Source organism: Nelusetta ayraudi, unplaced genomic scaffold, assembly GCF_046127955.1.
Source record: "Nelusetta ayraudi isolate G7.1 ecotype Tasmania unplaced genomic scaffold, CSIRO-AGI_Nayr_v1 ptg000090l, whole genome shotgun sequence".
Classification (NCBI taxonomy): Eukaryota; Metazoa; Chordata; class Actinopteri; order Tetraodontiformes; family Monacanthidae; genus Nelusetta; species Nelusetta ayraudi.
The window spans coordinates 1,896,903-1,911,826 of record NW_027466140.1 but is presented as its reverse complement, the minus strand read 5'-3'; the positions used below and the strand labels follow the sequence as shown (position 1 = coordinate 1,911,826).

Below are 14,924 nucleotides of genomic sequence, written 5' to 3'. Positions count from 1 at the left end.
ACTTAGCTTAGTTGAAATAGCTAATAACTAATTTAGCTGCTTAATTAATGCATTGAGGATCTGAAGACACCCAGACTGGAAGACTAGACTCCTGCAGTTATTGTCCAACACATGTACTGACCCTCTACATTTGCATGGCCTTCTCATGTTACCACATCACTGCTAATAGTCTATAGTGACTTCCTTTTGTTTTGAAAAAAACAACCTTTAACTAACGCAAACACCAAAATCAAGGCTCAAGGCTATCTGTGTTTTCACTGCCTGCCCCCCGCCCCCCCCCCCTATTTTTTTAAATTCCAATGAATTAATGCAAAAAGATTTTTGTTTAAAAAAAATTGTTTCAAAAGATTTTTTGTCATAGTTACTAACACTTCAAGCAAGGACACAAGAATCTCCGAGCATTGTCACCTTAGCTTCAATACCTGAGTGCCTCCTGCCACAACCTTGAATGTTGTTTTTTTCGCAAGCAATTCCTGTTACATATTCACCAATTCAGCCATTTATAAGAAAACAAAATAGCATTAAATGACTGACATCTCTTTAACTTGCGGGCTAAAACAATGAGGATGTTCCATCAGAAAATAATTTCACATCGATTCCAGGTTCACGCCGGGCTCATATTGACTATTTCCTTTGTTTCGCTGTCGGTCTGTTGAAACGCCTCCACAGTTTTGTGTCTGAAAAGACTTTGAGGGACATTTTCTCAAACGTTGTACTCTGGCATTTTCTCAGATCTGACTTTTTTTCCCCCAAGGACATCTCCCCCTGCTGCCAAGACCTGTCAGGCAGGAGCTTCTCAGAGTAAAGGGGTGAGAGGACACCAATTAGAAAGCCATCCTCGGCCAAGGGAGCCAGCGGCACAGCTTGCCACAGGAAGTGGGATGTCTGACTTCCTGCATGGGGTCACAGCTGTTTGCGTAGAGGTTAGCGCTAGCAGCCAATGCGCGGTACCGTTTAGCGTCTGACGAGGCAGGTCTCATTTGAATAGCAAAGAGCCATCTCAATGTCACCAATAAATTTACATGATTTCTTCCTTGCTACAGCTGGGATCAGAGTCGGGACTTTGCCGGAATTAGGGGAGCGTGACAATGTCGAAAGATCAGGCCCGGCGCCTTTCAAGTTGGCTAGTCTGCAAGTGGGGATTATTAATTCATTCAGGAGCAGGATGTGGCGTTGTAGAACTTGTACACATAAGAAATCTCTAATTACCGGTGTGTGTGAACAAGAATTCCCTACCGCGCCCTTTGGGAAAACAGAGATTTGACGTTGTTCATCGTTGTCGTGCGGACGGAATCACCGGGGAGCGTCTGGGTGTCTTAAAACCAGCTGACATCAGGCGAAGGTAGGATACCTTGCGACCACCTCCGCCACACTATTCAGGTTCCAGCTGTCAGTTGTGGCATTCAGCAGATTTTATATTCGGCTAGCATGAAAGAAGGACCATGATTTGGAATCGTCACGTCGCCCATCCTCAATCACGGGACACATCCAAGACTGTACCTTGAAGCCTTCAATTGAAGAAAAGAACCTCTAATCTAATATGAAAGACATACACCGGTGAAGGCCAACTCAGTTGCCTCGCACAACAAAATATGCAAAATTGTAGGTTCAATTCATTTCATCTCCACACACAAAGTGATATAAAGTCGTCGCCTTCCTGCTGTACGTCGTTTCCATCACCGCTTGTGTTGATAAGAATTCTCCAGCTGGATGAACTCAACTGATTGGTCCGCTCGAATGACACTTGACAGATGGTTCAACCCAATCACATTCAAAGTCAGGCCTGTGTGTCCATGACCTCAACCAGGCTGGCACACAAGACAAGTCCAAGGAAATTTGGAAACATTCCGGCGTGCCAGGTTACAGTGGTAACTCTGCTCAAGAACTTCCTTTTATCTCCTCTCGAGTCATTCATCCGAGTTGTGACAATTATGAAATGCTGGGCAGGGTTTTTTTTTTTTGGCTACTTCTTGGGTCTTTGAAGTAATGTTTCGAATCGCGGAAGGACTTTTAAAAACACCAGATAACTAATCAAGGGCATAAAAATATCAAAGCGGCCTCTCCGCTTCATTAGAGACTGGAGGAGTCCGTCCTGGAGGTGGCCGACAACTGGAAGCGTGGCGTGTGATTGGCTCCTGCTATGAACAGCTGTTTCCAAAGGCCCATATATGGTGCTCAACCCAATTACATCCCCCTCTTCCCGGTCACAGGTCTGATGCAGTCAGAACCATTAATCTCCCCTGGCTGAGGAGCCATGTGTTCGCAGCCAACTCCTCCAGCAGCATCCCGACAGGGCTGGGAGTCACAGCTCTCGCTCTGACTTCTTTTACATCATGATCTGCCATCCCAATCTCCGGCACACACACACACACACACACACACACACACACACACACAAACACATATTCACACACACTGCAGAAAAGCACAGAGTGCTCCTTTCCTTTTTGGAGGCAGCTCGCCCGTTATCCTTGAGAGGAAGTTCAGTGTGTGTTTTCAGGTCTGTGGTAGAGGTGGCCTGCGCTGGAGAGCAGGTGGGAGTTTCGGGGGGGGGATGAGGGAGGGATTCAAAAACATTTACAGATCTGGGATGTTAACAGCAAAATGTCCCTGAGCGAAGTCAGTGACCAATTCCAACAAATCATTTTCAAGAAGGGACAGTTGTAAACAGCAGAGGCGGCCGCCAACAACCTCCTCCCTCCCTCCCTCACTCTCTCTCTCTCTCACTCTCTCTCTCCGTCTGTCTCTTTCTCCTTTTTGTACAACTGCATATTTCAGATAAATGAAAGGCACCTTCAGCTTGTGGTCTACAAATGTCTCTGGTCATGGATAAAGAAAGAACAAAAGAGGCAGACGTGCACACGCATGCACACACACACACACGCATGCACATACACACACACACACACTAGCAACTCCAAATTGTCTTTTTTTACTGCGGAGGGGCGAGGAGAGAGAATTTCGAGGAGCGGCTCATCCTGACTGCTAATCAAAACACGCGGGCCGTCAGATTGTTTTGACCTCTGATTTGCTTGTGTAACCATGATTAATGCTCATAACTGGAGGGGGGACAAGCAGAAAGGCAGTCTAATGTAAAATTAGGAGAAGTGGGTTAATCAAGGGTCTGAATTACACGGACCTTCAGTTCCAGTTTAGTTTTTTTTTTTTTTTTTTTTGTTCTCAAAGATTAAGGGAGGAGTCCGGCAGCCCTCCATTGTTCCCGCCGAGAAAAGAAGCTCATTTGCTTTAAACGATGAATGTCTTCCCAGCTCTCCGGCATAAATCACAGCTCCCATTCCCTTTAGCAGCGACACGCAATGCGAATTGTCTCTCATTTACAGATCACACAAAAGAGACAATGGAAGTGCGCAGACCTCGTACGGCCACATTATTTATTCCTCCCCCCCCAGTCCGATCCCCCCCCCCCCCCCCCCCGAGGAAGAATCGAGACCGCCGTTCGCAGTGGTTTTTGCGTTGTTACCCTGACTCTTAATATTTGGAGGTGAGACGCAGGAAGCGCAAAAACAACAAAGAAAAGGAAATCCGGGCAATAACAATAAAAAGGCCAGCTGTCAACTTTCCACCGAGGTCCGACACACCTCCGTACCTCCCTCCCTCCCTCCATTCCTCCCCCCTTCCGTCTCCCAGCGCCGTGTGAGTCACTCACCCAGGGGAGGCCGCTTGACATTTGTGTGCATGTTCTCCTTTTCCTCTCCCCTGACAATGGCGCCTTTACAAAACATGTTATTCTGGAAAGAAAGGGGACGATGGAAAAGAAAGAAAGAAAGAAAGCGTCGCCTTTGAAAGAATCTCACAAATTTATATTTTTTTTTTCTCACTCCCCCCCACCCGGAGCAAAATTCCCCCTGCCCCTCCCTTTTAATTACGAGCGACAGGAAAACTTTGTTTTAAACAACCCCTCCAGATAAAACAAATTCCCAATCTCCCGTCGTGAGCGAGCGACAGCTTCTGGATCCTCTCCGGGAAGTTTCTGTTCTATAGCAGCGACTGACCTCAGCTTTTGTACTAAAATTAACACGATGGGGTGCTGAGCGGATTTTATCGACAGCCCTTCGCTGTTTGATGTCCTCTCCGTGTTGGCAGCTCAAGGAAAAAAACAAAAACAAACAAAGCTTCGCCACTGTGTGTGTGTGTGTGTGTGTTTCATGCTCCTGCAAGATCCGCTTCCTGTGTTTGTGTGCAGCTGCGTTTGTGCGTCCCCCAGCCGCATATAAAAGCAGCGTGTGCCGCGCCAACACTGCCGACGAGATTCCGCGGCCATGTCGCCGCAATATATTAAGATCAGCGTGAGGCTGGCCGCTGTTTTGTTTTTGTGTCTGTCGCTGTCTGAGCTTTAGTTGGTCCTCCAGGATCACATTGTTGCTCATGGAGGCCCCGTGTGTGTGTGTGTGTGTGTGTGTGTTGCGGTGGCAACATCAGCTCGGAGCGGGTGATCCATCTCCTTGTAGCTGCCAAATAACAAGTCATTAGGGATTTTATTCAATGAATGCCCGACATAGAGGGCCTGTCATAAAATTTACCATCTCACAAGGGCATTGCGGTGGTTGTGCTTTTACAATCCCGCCACCGAATGCTAACGAGAGGCGAAGTCCCTCCCCTTCCGGTGCCCCCGCCAGTGCCGGTTCGGCTGAAAAAGTCAGTTTTTTTTGGTTGAAGGACGCGGGTTCCTCCCTCCCCTGCTCCTCCTCCTCCTCCTCCTCCCTATTTTGAACAAGTGCCATGTGGCTACCTACCTACAAAACAATGCTTCACAATTAAATGTTTTGCCATTAAAAGCCACTCCGCCGTGCCGTAAATGTATAAATGTTTCTTGTAAATCGACCGAGTATGATCGTCATTAAATCACGGCTTTTATTGCACCGCAGCCCCCAACCTGCTGCTGCAAAGTTTATTTATCTGTAAGACGAACAAAAACTATACTTAGGAGTACAGTTGCGAGCACATCACTTCTAATTACCACATAACGGCATCGCATAACCTCAACGTTTCCAATTAAATACCTCAGTGATGATCAATTAAAGGTGTTTGAGCCCCGTCTGAAAGTGATGTGAAACTGCTGCTGGTGGAGCAGGGAAACACTGTGCAAACCGGATGTTCTTTCTTCCTTTCACTGCCCAGCGTCCAGTCCCAGCCCAAGTCTTCTCTCCTCCGAATAAGACCTGAAATTAACCAGCTCGCAACGCAACCCTTCCGTACACGTGCTTCTCGTCTAATTCTGGGGTTTGTATCCGCAGCAAACCTTGTAATTCCAGTCCATATTGTTCCTTCATCAGGCCCCCGACCGGCTAATCAGGAACCTTGGAAAAATTCCCAGCGGCCTCGTCTGGTGTTGTGCCGTGGCACTGAGAAGATCACGGCGGAGCCAGTCCAGTCCCAGTCCCAGGGTGCAGCCTGGCCGACGACACAGCAATGCTTCAGCCCCGGCCAGCGGCATCATCGTGCCCAGCTGTGCACTGAAGTTGGCGGTGTTTTGTTGTTGGAGGCCAAAAGGAAGCAGCAGAACAGACAACGGAGGAAGTAAAGGGGCGAGAAAAAAAAAAGTACGAGGCCGTGGCTGAAGATGGGCAACTTTTCTTTTAGCACTAAGAAACCAGCTGGACGCAGAGGAGTCAAATGCCAAAAGAGGTCGATGCAGAGAAAACACGGCGCCGCTGCAGATTCAGACACTAATTTTGCAGTTACATTATTATAGCAACTTAAAAAAAAAAAAAAGCTGTGAACTCTTTTCTCTCTCACAGTTGTCCATGTCCAGTCCAAGCTGTTTACCGTCAGACAGGGGTGCCAAAAGGGTTTTGTGCTCAGTGTGGTCTGGTGCAGAGCGCCGCATCTTCCACGCCGAGAGAAAGCAGCGGGGCAGGAGATGGCAAACTAAGGGAGAGAAAAAAAGAGCAGAAAAAAAAAACAGGTTCCGCACACGGAAAGAATGGATCGACCTTGAGAGGGAAGTGCAGGGTTGAGAGTTTGAGGCACTGAAGAGAAGGTTTTTGTGCAGCCACTGCAGATACAAAAAAAAAAGAGAAAATAAAGTTTGTGTTCTGTCTGGACATGCCGCTGAAAGCGCACGAGGGAAGAAAAGAAAAAAACCAGCGGTCGTGGCTGAAGCTGACAAGAAATGATTCCGACTGCTTCCGCTTTCAACGGTGGCAACGAGAGCAACTTTCTTTGTTCCTGCCAAATGGCCTCGGACGACTGTTCCCTTTGATAATATGCGGCTCGTTAATGGTCACGTCTTAGCCCAGGCCAACCAAAGAGAGCTGGGGTATGTTTTGTAGAGATGTGTGGGTTTTTTTTTTCTATCACACTGGCAGGGATAAAAGAGTGGACGAGCGGCGTGGACGGTGGTAAATCCGTCCTCGGCCCACTGGAGGATCTTTTCTTCTGCACTCAGTCAGTGTTTTAGCCAGCAGATGCAATAAATAATGATGTCTGCCTCCTGCATCGGCCACTAACAACTTGCGCTCTTGCTTTTCTTTGTTGCTTTGCATTTTTTGTCCTCTTTTTTTTTTTTGCTTACAGTACGACTGTAGCAGCATTTTAAATAAGTAGCGATGTTTTGACTAATAACAAAATATTCCCCGCTGCTTAGTATAATTAATGTTATCTACAGCTGGTGTACATTTCAGCGTGTTTCCACAGAACACAGCAACAGTGTCAGCGGTGCACTTTCAACACTGGCAGCGTAGCAGGAGTTAAAAGTAAGCTTTCATCCCTCCTTTGGCTAGAAGACTGTTTTAAATGCCCCTGGCTTTCTTCCAAGCTCCTAGCCTCGAGCATACGGGTCTAACAAGCATGATGCTTTGAGGATTGACTTGTGATTCAACTCAAATTTACAAGCTGATTACTATGCAGACGCCGAGTCAAGTACAAATATGTGCTCCGTGTTTTGCTTGCAGCCTCTCGGACATCTGCGCCATTCTGCAAAACGACGAGCGCCACCGCCGCGCACCGGCGTGTTTGTGCGTCCGTGCGAGTGCGCGTTTAACGGGCAGCGTCTGAATCTTTGATGTAATTGATAAAGGGAGCTGCTCCCCTAATCCTAATGGCGCAATTCCTTATGATCCTTTATTCGCAGACTTGCTGAGGATCAAAGGAACAGAGTTTTGCCCCGGGCGATGGAGGATGTATTAAAAATGAGTTTGAAGGATATATTAGAAAAAAAATCCCGCAATTTATTCAATTGATAAGTTCAGCAATGCCTGTAGTTCTATTTTTATTCCTGGCAGATGGAAACCTAATAACCACTCAACCAACTGTTCTTTGTTATGGGAGGAGACGCACAGTTCTCCGGCTCTAATGAGCTGTGTTTTTCTAAGTGAAATGCACTATGGGGCATAAAGCTTCTTTGGTTTGTCTTGTACTTCCAACTGGATTGAATGTGGCATTCGCGCCATCCACCACATGATCTGGCAATGGGGTCTTCAAGGTCTTTGATCGCCCGCGCGCACGCGGTGACATCATGCACGGTGACATCACACGCGCGCCTCCCGCGATCAGCGGGGAAGGCCTCACTGAATGTATGGGTCAGGTTTTATCTCTGAAATCAAGCCGCTTCATCTTGCCAACCTCTCAACAGGCAACCTTTTCAATCGATGCTAAAATGTCAGCGGATTCCATCCCCAAACGCCTTCCTTCACGGGAAAGAAAAAGAGGCGAGGCGTGTGAGCGTGAGCGGCTGCTCCGGGACGCTCTTACAAAGACAAAATAATCACAGAAGAAGCGCAGGAAGATTAAGCCACCACGAGTTGTAAACAATGACCGGCGCTAAAGCGATTAGCGTAGCCGCGGCGTTGATGCCATTCCCCGACACACGGACATAAAAGGCTCTGAAGACTTTTGTCAGGCGACGACACGTTTGCGCCGTTTTACAGACTGGCTCGGACATGTGTGCCGTCAAACACCCCAGTGATGTGCTAACGTAAGCAAAGTAATATGTATAATCACCCTGATGATAGATGTAGCCTGTAGCAGCTGTCTTGGGAGTGAAGGCGAAGCGAAGACACGGGGGGGAACTTGCCAGCGTGAAGAAAGGCCCCGGGTTGGAATTCGAACCCAGGACCCTCTAGCTGTGAGGCGGTGGTGCTAACTAACCTAGTAGGTGTCTACATTAGGTAAATACTAAAAAAAAAAAAATCCATCTGGTGTGTCAGGTTAAACATCGGTCCAATGAACCCCTTCGGATCAGCCCCGCTATGAGGACGAAGACAAATTTTACACATAAGGAAAATAAATACTTTTCCTATGAACAAAGGTGTATTATATTATTAATATTTATAACTCATAAATGTCTTGGAACCGGAGGCTTTGGTATAGGGTCAGGGGGTGGGGGGGTTGTCAGCATCGATAATAACGATTCGTGGAGAGAAAAAAAGAAAAATCAACCTCCCGGTCACAGAAAAAAAGGGACCGAGTTGCGGTTTTGTGTCGAGTCGAGTGATTCCAGCGGCTGAGGAAGCGATTGAGACAAGTGCAGCCGAAATGGAGTGCTGCTCCCTCACAGGTGATCTATAGTTTGTCAGCACCAATCAGCCCGGAAATGGGAGAACAGTCCATTCATCTGCTCATGGTTTATTGAAGACGCCGCCACGGCTGCTTTTGAATGCCTCGAGCCCACAGCTCTTTCCAGGGGCCCTATTGGATTGAGCCAATTCATCTTCCTCTTTATCAGATGAGAATGCACTTTTTGATTTATATGTCCATATGACTCTCCTCGCTGCGAAAAAAAAAAAAAAAAAACTCGCCCAACAAGCGTGCGGCCACCGGCGCTTCCCCGAAACTTGAGGGATGGCGGCGGCAGAGAGTACAGTGCGTCTCTCCGACGCTGAGTAAATATCAACAGGAGGTCGCCGCGCAAACAGATGGAGGCCGCGTCTCCTCGCCGCTTTTCCCCCAAAATTTTTGCACAAACACAGAGCAACAGATGATTTCACGCAGAGATGGAACGCGCCCGCTCGTCGGAGGAGAGGAAAATAAATATTGCCCAGATTTGCATTCATTTGCAGAATTTCAAGGTCGAGGAAAGATTTTTTTTTTTTTTTTTTCCCCACGCGGCACCACTGCGTTTTGAGAGTAATACGGATTCTCTCCGGGATGTCTTAGATTACATTAATCCGAGTCGTGATCCCCGAAATCTGGTGGATTCCCCCCTCCGCCTGAATGCGCCCGAGCCGGCAACTTTGCATCTCTCCGCCGCCCCGCCGCCCCCGTCCATCCATCCGACACGCAAATGGGATTTTCAGCGCTAAAAGGAGATACGAAAAGTGGTGGGAGAAAAAGTGGAACATTTTTGGTCTTGCATATAATTTGTGATTAGCGCTCTTTCATGTGGCCCTTCAAAGAAAATATTTCATGTGGAACCATTGCATCAAAGCGGAGAATAATCACTCTTGGTACAGTACGTACAGTCTGGTACTTGTGGTTCTTGTGAGGGAGAGCAGAATGCAGCGGCGGCGGCGGCGGCACAGTGGGGGTATTTTTTAAAGTCGAACGAACCAAAACACCAAAGACAGTGAATTTGGTGGTTTGGCCCAAAGTTGAAGCTGATATTACCAAGCTCTGAATTCCACCACTTTATTTTTTGTACACTACATTTGGATGCAAAGGACCAATATTCATTCGATGGTAGATGCAAAAACAAATGGGCCTGTTTTGTGAATATCTTGAATCCTAAAAATGTTATCTTAAAATATCAAGCAATGTGATGTAGAGCAGACAAGAAATGTGCCTTCCTCCTGTCACCACGCTCACTCATATCTCACTATATCATGCAAAATCATCATCTGCTACTGGCTTTGCCAACTCGCTAGTTGACCAAACATTTCTGACCCTTTATATACAATTATTTTAGTGTCATTTCTTTTTCCAGGAGACCACAGGTTAGGATGCAGTGGTGAGCACTGTGGCTGGGTTCTTTGTATTCTGATGCGTTCTCCCTGTTTCTGCCTGTCTTCACTCTGGGTTCCCACATTTCCTCCCACAGTCCAAAGACATGTACGCTAGGCTAACGCTGGTGACTCTGGATGGATGGATGGATGGATGGATGGATGGAAGAAAAAACTGACTATCATTCTGCACATTTCCTGAAGTGCTACTCGTGTGTGTCGTTGCTTTTTTTTTTTATTATTTTGAATTTTAACTGATTTTCATCGTTCGTGGCCCCTTGAATCTGTGCATCTGCGGACCATGTTTAAATTGCCAGATCACTTGGCTCTCATGCAGACGTGCCTCGCGAGGTGTCACACCTGTGGTTCTGATCGTGCCAGGCTGTCTCACACCCGCAGCCTACGTAATCTTCAGTGCCGGCCGGGTGCATCACGATGAGCTGCGATATCAACAGCCACTGTGAAGGAATCTGTCGTTTTCACCAGAGCCCCTGACTCATTTATGGATTAAATGTAATAAAACGGATTATGGAGAGACTTCAGAAGATATTAATGCACAGACACGGTCCTTTCAGAGGAATCTAAATGCTGCGGTTCATCATTTCAACATATCCGGCTCCTACAGGCTATTTCTTCCTCTGAACCTGAGACCAAAGCGCTTCTTGCCTTTCCAAATTTAGTCCTCTGCTCTCTGTGCAGCATCAACTTTCCCTTTTCCCCCTCTTTTTTAAGTAATTCAAGATTTCATCTTAAAAGAGCGAAATTTACAGCATCGCCATAAAAGCGAGCACGACCAGAGAATCACAATGCCTTTTCAATAAAACAATATGAGATCATAAAGGGTGAGCAATAATGCATCTCGGAGGCAGATTAAATGAAAATCAGGGAACCAATAAGGCTTGTAATAATGTACTCTGACAGGCCGGCTATAAAACGGGGCAGACAGTCTTACATCTCTGCACCGCCTGCAGTATTTTTCTCTTTTTTTCCAGGGAAGTGGAAGGATCAGCAGTTGGCCCAGATACGCTGAGCTGGAAAGGACATTCTCACCAATCAATAACTGCCAGGTAACAGTTCCGACACACCAGGTGTGAAGTTTGGATGGAAACAAGTCCTTCACGAGACTTCTTGCATCGCAGAATTTGAATGATTCTTTTTTTTTTTTTTTCTTTTGTGAGCGCATGTGTGCATCTTAAATGCACACATGCTTACTAAATGGCTGCCTGCATCTGGCAATGGAATGCGTTCTCAACAGAGGCAATACGTCAGTGAATGAAAGAGAACTTTAGACTCAACAGGTGTGAAGGTTCCTTGGCTATCAACAAGTATTTTAATGGTGTGATCCATTCACAAGGTGTGAAGACTGAAACTGAGTGTTCATCACCAGATGCCCTGAGGGATTAAAGCCTCTCTCTTTGTTGCCATGGAAACTTTTTCTCTTCTTACCTTTCACATGCCATGTCAGACATGTCCACCTTCATCAGACGGCCATAGGTTGTATAACCTCATGAAGCACGCATCAAAGTGAGGCGTCAATTAAAGCTCGACTTCAAGTAGAATTGCGGCAAAGTTGGTAAAACAATATATTTTTTAATGGATTACAATGGAGCGGATGTCTTGAGCTGCAGTAGGAGCTTTTGTTGCATTACATGCAGCAGCATTCACTTTTATGACTAGGGCCTGGACTTACTCACGGTTGGGCTGATGAATGCTAAATGGACTGGACACTGGGCACCTTTCTCGTGAACTCAATCGCTCACATGCTCGTCACATGCAACTTGGGGTTCATTGCGTTGCGCCGCAAAAATGAAAACGGATAAGAACTCATTCCAAAGGAAGTGGAGATCAGTTACTTTTTCAGGCCATGGAATATTTATTGCAAGTCATTGCCACGTAGGCAGCAGCTCACCACGATAAAGTTGGACGCAATGACCGTAAATGAACTGGGGTATGCTGTTGTGCGCTTGTGCAGAGAGAAAAAGGTGAAAGGTTATCATTCCTTGGCTAAAGCTCAGACTTTTGGGAGGCTGATGAGACTGAGTTTCTCCTGCGCCGTCTCAAAGACTGACACAAGGAAATGTTGAACTGGTAATTTATTTAAAGCTGTAGCCGATAAATTGACAGACCTTGAGTTTGTCTGGACGTCTGAACCGGTGAGGCAGCGGTGGAGGGGAGAGAGGGAGACTCTGGAGCAGCCGTATCTCTGAAAGCCAGCAGGGCGTCGCCGCCAGTTTTATCTGGCTGGCTGGCTGCATTTCGCTATTGATTACTCATTTGACTCTTCGCCGCATTCAACAACAGACGTCAGTTTCAAGTGTATAAATGCACGCGGCAGACAGATCCGAGAACAAAGGATCAGGGGTTAATACATGACTGGCACGCAAGGTAAATGCCAAATGAAATGGTTGAAAATGCTAAATAAAAAGGAAAACATTTGGTTTCTGGAATGTGACAGAACAAAGTGGCAGGACATCTCTGGTGCACGCAGGTTCAGCAACTGCCGGCTCCCTAAGTACATTTTTCTTTCTTTTGATTTATTTCAGTCAATGATTGGCGGTGACCTCTGCTAATGCAGCAGGAGAAATAAATGTAATTTCTATATTTAAAAAAAAAAAAAAAAAAAAACAGAGCAGTAAGTCAGGAGCAGATTGCAAGTGGGGTAAAACATTGAATTGGCAAAACAGACATGTTGCTGGGAATTTGCATCATCAGTGCAGCACAGTTGTGCACACACTTTTTGTGTGGCTGTCAAATCATTTATCATGCATGTTGTACTGTTTAGTTTTTGACATGTGACACAGTTTAAAGACAATCTGCATTTTGCTTCAGCTGTTTTGGTGTTTTTGGTTTATGTGTTCGAGCTTTGCAGTCTGTAGACCATGTGGTGAGATCCACCAATCAGTGCACACACAGAGGGGATATCAGGTGGCGGCATCGGCCAATCACTTGCCCGCAGTGGAAATCCAGGAAGAGGAAGGAGTTGGAGAGTCGCAGTCTGGGAACAACACAGCCTTCCATGTGAGTTGATTTAAGTTTGACTTTTCTGTCTCTTTCTAGCCCTGCGATGAACTGGCGACTTGTCCAGGGTGTCCCCTGCCTTCGCCCTATGACAGCTGGGATAGGCACCAGCAGACCCCCGTGACCCTGAGCTCGGGACTAACCGGGTATGGAAAATGAATGAATGAATGAATGAATGTCTCTTTCTAAAATATGTCTCGTATCGCACTTTGTCCAGCCTGAGATTTATTTTAACAGAAGATACATTTTAGCTCAAGTCAACAAAATCAAAATAGAAGAAAACAAAAAAACAATAAACAGCCATGCGGTGGTCCCAGATTTCATTCTACACTCTCCTGTTCTTTACGGGGCTTTGCTGAATTTGTCCGGAAAACCAATAAAGGCAATTAGACTCAACAAATTAATGTTTTGCGTTCGTGTTGTTTTGTTTGTTTTTCTGCAGCAAGGTTGTCAATAGAGAAAACAAAGCTCGGGTAGCTGGTTTTAAAACGCCGCCTCACGTGGACGCTGCGCCGAGCGGCCTCGCATGTCGCCGCAGCCGCCCGCAGCTTCACCGCGAAATAGAGGAATGAACACGTGTCGTTCGCTCTAATAATGAATGTTTGATTTCCATTTCAGATAAAAGCAGTCATGGCCCCGCTATTGTGCGTGTTTGCCAAGTGGAGATGATCCGCAACGCTAATTGGAAGACAATTTATAATCTGTTTAAAATAATTAGCTGTGGTTACCTGTTTTTAGACTGCAGCAAAAACACCCCAGTAAAAAGTTCGGCGGCTCTTTTTTCCAGTTTTTCTTCGAGTTTTCCTCTTCCGTTAAATAACACTCTTGCACGCAGACATGCCTGATCATCAAGAGAGAAAAAAATCTGGCATGCCCGCTGTTGTGCTGAAGCCTAAGTGGCAGCACAACTCTCGATCATTATACCTCATTATATTTCAGCTAAATTTGGGAATATTTTTCCAAACATCTCATTTTTTGTCAAACCAGACATTTGCACACCGAATGTACATGCATCACTTTGGCAACCTTGGCGGGGATCTCAGTGAAAGACTGGCATTGATTTGCGGGCAGCAGAGAAGTGCAATGTTCAGGGAGCAGGACGGGCAAACGTCTTATAACTACCATCGGAGTTCAATATAATCGCTGCAAAATCCTAGACATATGCACAAAGGAGCAAGTTTTAAAGTACAGCACCTTTGAAAGTTCTACTTTTATGAACAAAAAGAAAGACATCAGAAAAGGTTCACAAAGAAGAGAATTCTCCTTTGACAAAAGCCGCCGGCAAGCAGGGAAACATCTCCTGACAAACAGGTTTTTATTTGTTTGTTTGCTTAAAATAGACCCAAAAATGTCTTAAATCAACCGTTTGATTTGTCACTCGCATTGCAAATGCAGATAGCTGACAACTGCAGGCCAATGAGTTGTGTTAGATTTACAGATTTCCTATTTATATAGAAAACGCACATCTTTAAAATCAGTGAAGATTATTTACAATGTAGCCTAGCCTGCTACCCTACTTGGTTAACATAAGAGTAAGCTGAAGGCCTGACAGATTGACTTAACGCTAATGGAACTTTTGCGCAGCTCCCTGTATTAGCCGAAACGTAACGAAACGTATTTGCGAAGCGATCGTCTTCGGCCATCGCAGGACCAGATGTTGTGGTTGTTGTTTGTCTGTCCATCAGCTGTCCATTTTGCCACTGTCACCGTGACCGCTCACTGTATGCCGAGGCTGCTGACGGTTTTTGTAAATTGTATCGACGGCACACATCCCTTTCAAAGCACGAGATCAGTCAACTCCTCCGTCTCTGATCAGTTGAGACCCTCATGAGAGAGCGTTCGACTGGAATTCTCAGAGCTGAACAATAGCCAGGCTGCTATCACAGCACGCAGGCTTTGAAACGCTGGTGTTGGGGGAAGTTGAAAGTTATCCATTATTGTATTGTTGGTTTTTTTTTTCAAGGCACACTAAAAGTAGTAGGAGTCAAAAACTGTTGGCAGGCGAAA

General features: G+C 46.1%; 1 long non-coding RNA gene across 1 annotated transcript; it reads right to left on the bottom strand.

Moving 5' to 3' along the window:
• Positions 1–5,728: 5,728 nt before the first annotated feature.
• Positions 5,729–7,920, bottom strand: LOC142901832 (uncharacterized). Its single transcript, XR_012929003.1, has 2 exons — positions 6,106–7,920; positions 5,729–6,016 (listed from the first exon to the last, which is right to left on the bottom strand). It is a non-coding gene; the product is annotated as an uncharacterized LOC142901832 (long non-coding RNA).
• Positions 7,921–14,924: the final 7,004 nt, after the last annotated feature.